The sequence below is a fragment of the Mustela erminea genome, chromosome 8, assembly GCF_009829155.1.
Source record: "Mustela erminea isolate mMusErm1 chromosome 8, mMusErm1.Pri, whole genome shotgun sequence".
NCBI classification, from domain to species: Eukaryota; Metazoa; Chordata; class Mammalia; order Carnivora; family Mustelidae; genus Mustela; species Mustela erminea.
In genome coordinates this window covers 50,506,773-50,520,593 of record NC_045621.1, presented here as the reverse complement: position 1 = coordinate 50,520,593, position 13,821 = coordinate 50,506,773, and the positions used below count along the sequence as shown (strand labels likewise).

General features: G+C 39.3%; 1 pseudogene; it reads left to right on the top strand.

Annotated features, from left to right (window-relative positions):
* The first annotated feature begins 12,853 nt into the window (after positions 1-12,853).
* LOC116597059 lies at positions 12,854-13,386 on the top strand (annotated as a pseudogene).
* Positions 13,387-13,821: the final 435 nt, after the last annotated feature.

Genomic DNA, 13,821 nt, shown 5'->3' with positions numbered 1-13,821 from the left:
CTCTCTCTCTCTTAAATAAATAAAACATTTTAAAAATAAATAAATAAAACTTAATAAACTACTATAATGTTAACATACTGCATTTCCTACATATAAATGAAGTTTCAGAATATCTAAGGTCTTTTTTATTATAAAATCTATATTTTCCCATAAAATGAAACAAAACAATTATCTATAAAGAAATAAAACACGTTAACTGTGTTCTTATATGTCCCCGATCCTTCTTTTATATAAAAAATTTGACACATGACCTAAATAAGGAGTTGAGGAGACAGAAGCACTTTCTACACTGAGTGGTGAAACCTGTTTGCTGTCTCCCCCGACACTGCAGATCTCAGAGTCACTGAAAGAACGACAGATGATTTTTCAGTAGGTTCATGCATCAAAAACTACCAGTACTACTTAAATTCTACTGTTTTCCCTCTTCTTCCACTTTCTCAGAGTCTTCCTACTAGTGCTAACTATGCGACAAGCGGGCCTACATCAAACTCAGAAGTTAGAGGGAAGGGTATGATGACTTAAGACCAGCAGTTTTGGAATAGATGATTATTTATATTAAATAGAGAAAAACTGAAAAATGAATATCATGAAACATGATTTTTAGTATTAGAAATATCAGTGTATTACATCATAGTAATAATAATAACAACAACAATAGCTAACTTGAAAGCGGTTCTTATGAGGAAGGCTTTAAGTAACTTATGCATATTAACTCATGCTAATTTTCACACTAACCATGGAAGGCAGGTACACCCTACCTATCCCTATTTACAGACAAGCAAATTGAGGTACAGAGAGATTAAGTAAATTGCCGTAAGTTGTATGGCTAATAAACAGCATAGCTGGAATTTAAACCCAGATAGTGTGGCCCAAAGTCTGAGCCCTTAACCACTACTCTACATCGCCCCTCAGTGTTTATTGTGCCAGCATTTGACCGCTATTAAAAGCAAGGATCTAGATTCTGACTTGTGTGATTCTGACATAAGAGTTCTAGATTACTTTCCTGGCTCATTCCATGTACATAATATGTATGAACAAATATACCTTAATCTATATCTACACACACACACATATCATATCAGTGACTTGAAAACATAGAAAGAAAGCAAGATAAAATATTATTGGTGATAGCCAATAACCACACAATTTACCCTAGAATTCATGCCACACATCCTAAAAGATCTCTTCCTTCTCTCCTCTTCTATAGCACTTTCTTTCCACCATGCTCATGGAACATCCCAGACACTGTATTTAGTAGTGTGGTTATTTGCATGTTTCTCTTAATGCCTCTACTCCAGTATAACCTGGGGCCACATCTAAGACATGTAACCTAGTTCATTGTCTTTCATGTATCAGTTGCTAATAAGTGTTTGTTCATTTTTTTCCCTTCTGATATTCATAGACCCTGACCCCAGCCAAAAGCAAGAGTCAGACACCCAACCAACGAAGTTGGATGCCCCATTACTTATCATCAGTTAATGAGAATCTCAGTATTTTCATTTAGGAAATGTGCCTTGATGGTTTTAAATAAAATAAAGAGAACAAAAGTCTTAGCATAGTACCAAGCATAAAATAAGGACATGATAAATGCATCCCTTCCACATCTAACCTCTTTGTCTTATCCCTCCAGGATAAGTATCACAGATTAAATGCAGGTAAAGAGCAAAATAATCTGAGTAAAAGAGACAGTATGAGTGCCACGTAGGAATAAAGACCAAATGTTGCCATATCTTCCCATGATGGTTGTGAAACAGGAATCTGGAATTTCATGTGGAATTTCTTCACATTTCAATGTTGGTAAGGATGTCAAAACTGTGGGAACACTGTATTGCCAATATTGTGAGGTCAAACAAAACTTGCCTACTGTTTTTGACATCCAAAGGCCACAAGTTGGTATCCTTACTCATTGAAAAAGGCAAAAAATGCTTACACTTGCAACACAACCTGAATGTAGGTATGCATAAACAAATACATCTCTATATGAGCGCAGCACTATACATCATATACCTCTCTATATGAGCACAGCACACATTCCGTGGTGTGCACACAGCTCTTGGGTTGTATTGTCAGAAACCACCTGCCTCACTTTATTTCCCTTTAAACTGATCATTTCCCAACATGATGGCATGAATTTACCTAATCCCAGCAGGGGAAATTATTATATTAATTCTCTCCACCATTTAGTTAGACAACAATTCTTGAACACAGGGTCAGAGTCATTCTGCCTTAACCATTCTCCTGTGTTTTTAACAACTGCCTTTGTGCCCAGATGGTCTGAGTCGTGGCCTTCTTCGATACACACATGCTTTGCCATTTCTTCAGGATCCTTTCTTAAGAGTGGAAGTCACAAGATAACTGATAATTTTTTAAAGGCTAATTAAGAGCCTTTCTGCATATGTCCTACTTAATTAACTTCTGTCAACCTTGATTATACTACAATTTTTAAAATTGCACTTTACTTATATTTATTCTGCTTGTGTGAATAATGTGAAATCACAGAAGACAACTATTGTTCTTGCTTTTCCAGTGAATAACTACTACATTGTAATAAAGGAATTATCAAAATAATATAAATGCTAACCCAGAGACTCTCTAATGTGAATATATTTCATACTGATGAACTCCTATAATTGCTGCGCATGTTTAAGGGCAGAAAGGTAATTTTTCTCTGGAATAATAGCTCCTGGCAACTGCTTTGGAATTTCTTAATACGAAGGTGACCAATGGGGAGGACAGCTTCTCTGTTCTGCTCTAGTGCTTCTCAAACTCTGGTGTGTTACCACTCATCTGCAGAGTTGCTGAGTGTTCAGACACCCTGTCCCCCCACTGCACTCATGTGACCTTTATCCAGGGTGTCCCTTATCCTCTCTGATCCTCAGTATTCTCTTGTATAAAACGGGAATTATGTCTACATTCTAGGTATTTAAGAGTTTAATAATGAGCAAGGACGAAATAGAGTTTCAGCATACTCCTCACCCAGTGAGTACCTCCCCCCTGGGAAACCTGCTACAGGTGGTCTGGAACTAAGCACATTTTGAGAAACTCTTCCCTTCTCTCTAGACTGTGATTCTCAGCCCTAGCTCTCCATCAGAATTAACTGTGCCACATTCCAAACTATTAATCTTTGAATTTCACTCCCAGAAATTCTACCACTGCATGTCTAGCAAGGACCCCAAACATTCTAGAAGTTTGAAAAAAAGGATTCCAGTAGCAGCCAGAGGAGAGAAACATTACTTCACTGTGCACAGTGGGGGAAAAAATTCAGCATGTGTCTGTAATAGATAGATATAAATAGATATCTGCTTATGAAATGTTAGCCAGTTTTACTGTATAATGTGTTATATGCTTAGAAAATATGCAAAGGCAAAAATTTTTAAATAAACAAAAAAATACATTATATTTATTAATATCATCAAAGGTCTTTCATCATTCATTAAAAATTTTTTTCTTTTTTTTTTTTTTGTTAAAAAAAATTTTAATAAGATTCCAGAAGCTTAGTTCTTAAATATTTGCTGACCATGAAGGCTTCATCATGCCACAATTTCATGGCATAATATACACTGTTTACCTCTCAGAATAGCTTAAAGCAAAATATAACCCAGTATATAACCATGTCTCTGAAAATATACATCATTAGTGGTAGTAGATAATAAATTCATATTTCAAAGAGTCTTCTGGGTAATTCTAATCTTTTTCGCTGACTGCTTCCTGATTCGACTGTCAGTGTTTTACCTTGCAATGCAGCTGATGAAGAGCAGGGATGAAGAGTCAAAGACGTGTTGACACAGACATTTTCTTTTCATCTGCCTGCGTTTGTATTATCAGCATTACTTCTAATCAGCAAGGTTTTTTGCAGGAATCTTTCGAGGCCATTGTAGTGCTTACCAGGGGGTCTTCTTAAGGCTCTACTAAATGTTCATATTCCGGGACTATTACAGGTCACACTTGGCTTCAGATCCATTCAGAAGGATGTAGGGTAGGAACCACAGCTTGCCAGAGAAGGGAACTAAGCATTCTTTTTCTGCCAGAGTCCTTGAACCGTTCTTGCTGCAGTGCAAAGGGTGGCCTCTGACCTCCCTATGTGACAGCTCAGAATCAAGATTGTGAAATTCTTCACATTATCTCGTTTCAGAATCTGTCCTGACAGTCAATGTCTCTTGTAGCAATCTGTAGCCACAGATCTCGGGTTCCCACAGGGACATACTCAGCTCTAAGATCACCACTTAGCCAAAAGCTATAATGTCTCCTTTAGGAACATATAGCTCCCCCGGTCAAGTCATAGCCTTTTACTCAGTCATTTTTGTCAATAAGCAATGTTTTCTAACAACCTATTTGACATACTACCTTTATCAAAACTCTAAGGGAAGTCCTGGGAAGCTAACAAAAGGAGAAGTTCTTACTCAGAAGGAGAAAGGGTTTGCTAACCCTGTATTCACACCATTGTGGTTATCCAATTGTGTGGTGGTTGGTTAAGTAAAAACCAAGAATTTCATTTTTAGATTCACTTCACTGAGCACACAGCACATATCAAACTACATTTTTTTTTCCTAAAAGCCAGTCAACATGGGAGGGTGCCTCTGTTATCTCTGTCTTGGGGATACTTACATCCAAATATCATATGTACTTATACATGACATGGGAATATTTGAAGCATGGACAGGACTGAGGAAGGAGTGCTGTCATATTAAATACTATATTTTCTTATTTTTTAATGGATTTTTAGAGCAGTTTTAGGTTCACAGCAAAATTGAGAGGAAGGTATATAAATTTTCCATATACTCTCTACCCCCATACATGTACAGCCTCCTTCTTTATCAGCATTCCACACCACAGTGGGACATTTGTTATAATTGATCAACCTACACTGACACATCAAAATCACCCAAAGTTCATAGTTTACACTAGGGTTCACACTTGGTGTTGTAAATGCTGTGAGTTTGGACAAATGTATAATGATATGTATCCACCATTGTAATAAAAAAACAAGGGCCATGGAGAACATGTGCAACTCTTTGTTGTATGAGGTTTTGATGCACATTGTAGAACATTCAACTTCTTTGGCTCCAGCTTACCAAAACCAGTTGCATTCTCCCTCTATGGAATTATCAAAATATGGTGGATACTATTTTCCTATCATTTTGGATCTAAAAATAGATGATGGGAGGGAGCAAGGATGGAAAGAAGGAGAGGAAAGACTACTATTTTGTTTCTGACTCCATTGAGCTGCCTCTTCACACTCAGTAAGGAGCATCAGCCCTCCTCAGAGATACTGTTCTTAGCCCTACATGAGCTGAGCTCTTCTTACTCCGCCAGCCTCATCCAGTCACCCTTCCCCTTATTCTCTGGGCCCTGTCTTCAGCGCACTTTTCTTTTAGTTCCTCTAGCCGGTGCTTGTCCAACTGTAATATACAAATGAATCATCTGGGGATTTCAGTTTTGCAGATTCTGAATGAATCTGAGGAAAGGACCCAAGAGTTCCTGGTGGTGCTGATGCCACGGACGAGGACCACATTTTGAGTAGAAAGGCTCCAGGCCAGTGGTTCATACCCCTGCACTACATCAGAATGACCCGGAGAGCTTGTAAAACAGTTGACACCTGGGTCTACCTCCAGCAAGGCCATCCTATTTCTCTTCTGAAAACCTCCTCATATCCCCCTTCCTTCTTCTCTAAGGTACTTCACCCAACAACTCCCAGCCCACTGCTGCAAATCACAGTTAAATGACACTTCCTCACAGGAGCTTGTCCAAGCTCTCAGCTTGGGTAAGACCACCATCTTGGGCTGTGTGGACTGCTATAACAAAAATACCAGCAAGTACTCTAGATGGTTTGTAAACAGCAGAAACTTATTCCTCATAGTTCTGAACGCTGGGAAGTCTTAAGACTGAGGAGCCAGCAGCCTTGGTATCTGATGAGAGCCCGCTTCCTTGTAACTTCACATGGTGGAAGGAGCAAGGGAGCTCTCTGGGGTCTCTTTATGAGGGAAGTCCAAAGGCCCTGCCTCCAAATACCATCACACTGGGCATCCTTAAGTTTCAATATATAAATCTGGGGGGACACATTTGGTCTAGAGCAGCTCCTGGTCACAGTCTCTTTTACCATCATAATCTTTACCTCATAATGTTCAGCAGCATTACAATTAAATAATGAAATGCATACATCTCTGTTTGATTTCTGTCAAAATTCCTTTACATCAGGAATCATGTTTTTGTTTTTTATCTCCTGCTTTGTTTTTTATCTCCCCAGCACCTGAGGAGATTTGTTTTTTATCTCCCCAGCACCTGGCATTGTGCCCTACACATGTTAAGAACTGAATTAATATTTATTAAGTAAATGAATCAATCTTTTAAAATATATATCTTGGTGTAATGCCAAGCATACTAAAGAAATATGAACGCTACATTTCTAAACTATATACAAATATATTTCTTTAAATTTTAAATCACAAAGATGACACTGTTAACAATACTACTATATTAGTTAGAACTCATATATTAAGCACTTTTCTTGTCAGCCAATAGATGATGGGGGACACCTGTCTGGCTAAATTGGTAGAGCATGAGACTCGATCTCGGGGTTGTAAATTCAAGCCCCACCTTGGGTGTAGAGATTACTTAAAAAATAAAATCTTAATGGGGTACCTGGGCTGCTCAGTGGGTGGAGCCTCTGCCTTTGGCTCACATCATGATCTCAGGGTCCTGGGATGGAACCCTGCATCCAGCTCCCTGGTCAGCGGGGAGCCTGCTTTCCCCCTCCTCTCTCTCTGCCTGCCTCTCTGTCTACGTGTGATCTCTCTCCCTCTGTCAAATAAGTAAAATCTTTTTTAAAAAATAAAATAAAATCTTAAAAAAAAAAAAAGATGATGGTAAAGAAGACAGCTAAAATCCCAGACCTAATAGTCTAGTAGAGTAGACAGATATATTTAAGGATCTGGGATTCCAACAAATCTCAAGAGACTAACATCAAGCATCTCCCTCCTCTCCATAGTAGAGATGAAACTGAACAGGACAGGTGCTGCACACTGATCTAAGCCAATTCATAAAAATAATTACATTCATTAAATTAAATAACCTCAAATGGATTAAATGAGGTGTTATGAAGATTATAATGAGGATCTTAAAGTTAGTCTAGGGAAAGTGGGAAGCTTCCCTGGGAAAACACATTTAAATTGAGACCTAAGCAACAGTTAGCCCGGCAAAGGGTGAGAGGTAAGGAGATTTCCGAGGGAGGGAACACTATGTTGAAACACCTTATGACAGAATGCTAAGGAAAAAGACTTGAGTGAACCGAGTCCAGTAGAGCTAGAGTAGATGTGTGAGATGAGGCTGGAGAAACAAACAGGAAACAGGTCAAGCAGGAGCTTGTAGAAAATTCTGAACTTGATACTGAGTTCAATGCTAAGTCCCTGAGGAGTTTTAAGCAGGGGAATGATGTGTTCTGATGCAGGGCTGGAAGACATTCCTGGCTCCAGCAACTTCAGATGCATCAGAATAAACCAGATAAACCTGTCCTTCTCCTAAGGATTATTATTTAATTCTTACTTATTTATTCTTCTGCAGCTTTCTGAACCATAAAATATCTCTGTCCTTTGTAAATTACTTGATGATTCATCCTGACCTTATAAAGCTTGGCTGGAGGCATTCTGATGCTTATAGTCTTCATATTTTCCCAGAATCTAATCAAAAATCCATAATTCAATCTTTGATTGTACTCAGTAAGGCATACTATCTTAAAATATTATTTTATCCATTTTGGTAGCAATATTTTAATCAAATATAAAGTTGCAGGAGTTAAGATTACACAATTAGACTTCTATTTTAAAAGATATTTTTAAAAAATATCTTAGTGTCTGGGAAGCAATACGAATGACTATTAGGTTTGAGGAGAGAAAATTTGTTTATTAATAACAACACTAGAAATTTTATGGCATTTGAGGTGTTTTAGGTCATCAATGCTGTATATACCTTCCTCTCCATACATAGAACACGTACTTTGATTTAACCTGGATTTAGATGTAACCAATAAAGAAAACCTGTCTCTTAGCAGCACGATTCTTCCCAAGGAAGATTTTTTTTTTAATTGAAATAATGCTTATTTAATGATTTGAATGAGTAGGAATAGGGGTGGTAAGTGTAAGACGCTCTGTCCAAGGAGTATGCTTGTAGATGATGGGTAGTTCCTCCCTTGCTACATGTTTTGCATGAAACCAATGGTTTTAAATCCTATCAAGCCCCTTCTTGTGATAACTATTGGATAATATCTCCAGAAATAAAATTACTGGGAATTTCCTATATATACACATTTTAAGCAATTCAAGAACGTTCCCTAAAAGTCCTATAAATAGGGTTGCCAGATAAGGAGAGGAGCAATATTTAGGACACACTGACACACAAAAAAATAATCCATTGTTTATCTGAAATTTGACTGGTCTGTCTATGTTTGTATTAGCTAAACCTGACAACCATAATTTTAAAAGAAACAATAATATAATAGTTATCTGAATGTACAACCACTCAGCCTTGACTACACAAGGACACATAAGGAGAGAGTAAGATGCTGGCACATATGATGGAATCACTAGAAGTGATTGCAATAAATGCAGGCTGATATCAGTAGACCATCAGAAGCCCTTACTTCTTTTGATTTGTACAGTAGTTGCACCACTACAAAATCTGGTGTATATTAAAACCATGCCAAACACAGATGCACACACACACACTCCCACAGATTTCCCTTAATGGATAGTAGCAGTCTCGTTGAAGCTACTAATTAAAACCATACATACAGGAAGAATGAGGGAAGACTTTTTCTAGAACAAATTTAAAGTAATAATGTAGATGAATAATTGGAATTTGATCAATTTTCTTCTCTTGATACAGCATGAAACCACTGGTTGGCCTACAAAACCCATTTCTCTGTTTCTGAGAGCTTGGAGTAGGGGGGAAATAGGCTCTGAACATATATTTCCCCTCCCTCTTGTAGGTCCCAGAACCCATGGTGTGGGACAGGGAGGAAGGTTGAGGAGGCTGAGGTCATGGAAGACTACCTGTCAGTTTAGGGAGAGGTTCCCAACCTTGCTCTTGTTCTGCTGGGTGGTGCTGTAGGCCTTAGCTGATGTGGTGGTTGCTGCATAAAGACTGTGTGTGTTTTTTCTTGGACTAATGTAAAACTTCACTCTGGCCCCCTCCATAATGGATTAATCCCTTCTCTAGCCCACAGCCTAGAGCTCCTGCTTTTCTTGTAATCTCAAGTTTCCTTCATTGAAGTCCTCTTCCACTGCCTCCAAGGACTTTGAGAAAGTGGACATTCTGGGCTACCACAGCCCCTCCCCTTCTTAGACACACTACAGTATGTCTTCTGGTTATTTGTAGAAGGATACTTACTCCCTTGGCCTCCCTATATCAGAAATCTCCAGATCTCAGTAGGCACTAGTCTCTAGGTTCATATCTCAAATCTCCAAGGATTAATGTCAAGCACTACCACTCTTCCACAGTGGGGGAGAGGCTAAAAATGACAAGTGGTGCACATTGGTCTTAGCCAATTTGGATCTTCTTGGAAGATATCTATGGTTCCTGCAGTTAGATATAGGTAAGGACTGTGTCCTTCCCCTCAACTTTGGTACCACATGCCATACTATGATAAATTTGCTACCCATACTGGCAAGTATGCGGAAAGCTATTAAACAGTCTTACCCACCTATACCGTAGGCTTAATAAAATCCTAGCTTTCCATCCAACCATGCATGAAAGGTTCTCTTGAAGCAAATACAATGATGTTCAGTTAGCCAACTGGTCAAAGTCAGGTAACAAAACCTTCCTTTAAGAAACTGAACACCATCTCCTGATTTCCTGGGAATCCTACATGTAGGGGGTTGTTCCAAATAGCATCAGCTTCTGAATTCCCTGAGTACTTATAGCCTGTTCATACAAGGGGAAAATGGCTGTACAATATTGCCAGTCTAGTCACACATCTTGAGCACCACTAATTTCACTAATGAAAAGTTTCTAATATTCATTTGCTAATTAACAAAGATAACTGAAGCCAGCATGCCTTAAGAGAGAGGATTTCTGATTCCTTAATCATCAGATGTTAACTAACCACTTTCAAATTGTGCACGCCCAATTAGGGGGACTTAAATATTAACCAAACACCCACAGAGTTAGTAGATTAAAACTAATTAATATGTATATATCAAGCTTTCTGTGATTATAGAATAATTAGACATTCTGGTTGACCTGGGAAGTTTATACACCTGTTGTCCAGAAATTATAGAGTGCCTCCTTCCACCCTCAAAAGTGTCCCAGTTTGGGCAAAACTTCATAATCACCATATAATATAAGCGAATTCTAAGAGTTCTCTCTTTGTACAACTCTGAAGACATTCAAGTTCTGCCTGCAGTTTCTACAGCTTGTTAACCATTCTGTGGATAACAAAATGCCAGACTCTCTGCTTGGAGGATACCCCCACCAAATATAAGTGACTCTTTGGGACATACCATCCCTTGTCTTTGCAGAGGAGAGATCATTGCCTCCCAAGAAGGGAAAATAAGCCACTCTTACTGAATGTTGTAAAAGGACATGCCCTCCATCTCCCTCATCCTCTTTTTGACTTTAAGATGGGAGATGTGAGGAAGGCAGATGGCTAGTGGTACTGCTAATTCTACACTGTCCCCTGGTTGTGAGCCCAGCAGGCAAGAAACTGGCCCTAACTGCTGACACTCTTTGGGGAATATGCTGTACTTTCCATCTTTTGTCATTGACCTTGGACATCCCAGTTTTTAGCCAGCATTTTCACAGCTCCTGCTCTTTCTGTAAATTCTGGGATTACTCACAACTTTTTGATACTCTCCAAGACTGCTGGAAAATAAAACTTGGATGCAAAAGGATCTGAGAGATCAAGAAAAGCCCCATTCCACATCCTGTTACACTTGCACAGACCCACAGTCCCAAAATTCAAGGGCAGACATTCCAACTTGGCAGACTGTGTTCATTCCATTCCCAGCTTTCTGGTGGCTGTGCCCACAGAGGGAGGCACCATGGGACAAGTGAGATGTCATACCTCTCAAAACCACTGTTCAGAAAGTGGATCTGAACCTACTCTTGGTCTCACCTGTTGACTCAGTCCCTTCCCAGCTCTCTCCCTTTGAATGTCTATTCTGTTGGGGAGTGGTGGCAGTGGGGGTTGGGAAGGCAGATTCAAATAGGTGGCTGAAGTTTGGGCTTTAATTCCATATTTGAAGGTAACTGGGCACCTCACAAGGGGTCTCACCAACCCAACAACTGTCCTCTCTCAGCCTGAATTTTTTGCCATTTGCCAAGTATTGTACTTCTTCATTTGTTGTAGTTGTTTTGACCACTTCAGACCTAATTTTCACCCGGGGCACCCAATCCCGTAGAGTAAAACATTTGATGCCAACATGTTAGTGACAGAAGGGACCATACAGATTATATGTTTAACCCCTTCATTTAAGGATCACTGTTACAGAAAGACAAAAGAATCAGGATCTAGCATCAGAGAACTTGTGTTCAAATCCACATCCGCTATGGACTAACCCCATGATCTGGGGCACGGCAACAATCCATCTGAGTTTCTCCCTTTAGCAATGGGCAATACTTACCATACAAAATTGTTTAAAGATTAAGAGATAAAAATATCACAAAGTAATAAAGATAAATAAAACATAAATGTAAATATTGGCATAAAGGAATTACAGATGGTCCCTAACTTATGATTGTTTTGACTTACAATTTTTCAATTCGACAATGCTGTGAAAATGATAGTCTTTGGTAGAAACTGTACTTTAAATGTTGAATGTTGATCTCTTCCCAGCCAGTGCTAATATGCAGTATGGTACTCTCTCCTGGTGCTGGGCAACAGGGTGAGCCAGGGCTCCCAGTGAGCCTGTGATCATGAGGGTGAACAATGGATAGATATTTATTATACTATATTATAACCATGTTGTACCCAAACAACCATTCTGTTTTGCACTTTCAGTACAGCATTTAATAACTTACATAAGACTTTAAATGCTTTATTTTAAAATAGGCTTTGTGTTAGATGATTTAGCCCAACTGTAGGCTAACATAAAGTGTTCTGAGCACATTTAAGGTAAGCCAGGCTAAGCTATGATGTTCAGTTTGTTAAGAGTATTAAATGCATTTTCTTATGGTATTCATGATAACTTACATTTTCAACTTATGTGGGTTTATTGGGACATAACCCTATGTTAAGTTGAGGAAGGTACATAAGTTGTCCAAAGTAACACACTACTTAGGGGGGATATCCAAGTCTTTTCACTCAGTAATGATAAACACATTGTTTGATTACTGACTGTTTTAGTCATTGTGCTAAGCCCTCGATATGCATATTTAATCTCATTTATTCTTAATATTATTATTAATATATAAGAAAGTAATCTTAGGGTGCCTGTGGGGCTCAATCAGTTAAGAATCCAATTGTTGTCTTTGGCTCAGGTCATGATCTCAGGGTGTTGTGAGATTGAGCCCCAGATTGGGCTCAATGCTGGGTATGGAACCTCCTTGAGATTCTTTCTCTCCCTCCCCCTCGACCCCTCCTGCACTCACACACTCTTGCTCTTAAAAAAAAAAAAATTTAAATTCAAAAAACAAAGAAACTAATATTAAATGGTTAATTATCAATGCTACATATATAGTAGGTAGCACAGATATAGTCAAATCAAAGTTTGTGTACTAGGAAAGCTGAGCTCTTCTAGCCAAGTTAGCAGACCTCAAATTTACATACCAAGAATCAAATTAGTTTCTCTTTGAGGAAGACACAGTTGCAGCTCCTGCTCCTGACTCACGGTTCACTCTTTGCTCTCACCACTCTGCTCTCACCAAGGAACAAGTCAGTCAGGAATCTATGCCTCATCCATGATTTTTAAAGACACTGGGAAGACACCTGTGGAACCAGAGGTGGTAATTCACTGAATTAGAGTTTCTCTCACTAGCCGCATTAGAAAATCGTTGGAAAACATATGTGCTGACTTGATCAGAGGCACAAGGGAAAAGAATCTTATAGTGAAAGGACCACTTTGGATGCCTGCCAAGACTGTGAGAATCACTACAAGAAAAGCTCCTTGTGGTGAAGGTTCTAAGACTTGGGATCATTTTCAGATGAGGATCCACTAGTGACTGATTGGTTTGCACAGTCCTTCTGAGATTGTTAAGCAGATGACTTCCATCAGTATTGAGCCAGGAGTTGAGGTTGAAGTAACCACTGCAGACACTTATATTAACCTTCTTAATAAATTGATTATCGGTTGTTTAAAAAAAAATCAGACATCTGAGCAAGACAGCAGAGGAGTAGAAGACTTAGATATCACCAGGTTCCAGGAGTTCAGCTGGATAGTTGTCAAACCATTCTGAACAACTACAAACTCAATAGGAGATTGAAGAGAAGAGCAGCAATTCTAGGAACAGAAAATCAGTGACTTTCTGGAAGGTAGGACATGTGGAGAAGTGAATCTGAGGCAATATATGGGAAGAGAGACTGTGGGGGTAGTGGCTGGCTCCCTGCAAGTGGTAGATCAACAGAGCACAAAATCAGAATTTTTAGAAGTCTGCTCCACTGGGGGATGTGGCACCAGAGACTAAGTGGGGGCACCCCTCACGTAGTCTCAGGACCCAGGGTATCTGAGTGTGGCAGAGCTCCCAGGTATTGGAGTGGGGAAGCCGGCTGCAGAGATGGAGCCAAGGAGGGGGCTCTCAGCTCAGGGTTACCTTAAACTGTGATCTGAGGCACAATCAGGCCACTGGTCCTCAAGCAGGGACCCCACAAGCAGCAGATCCGGGGAGACACCC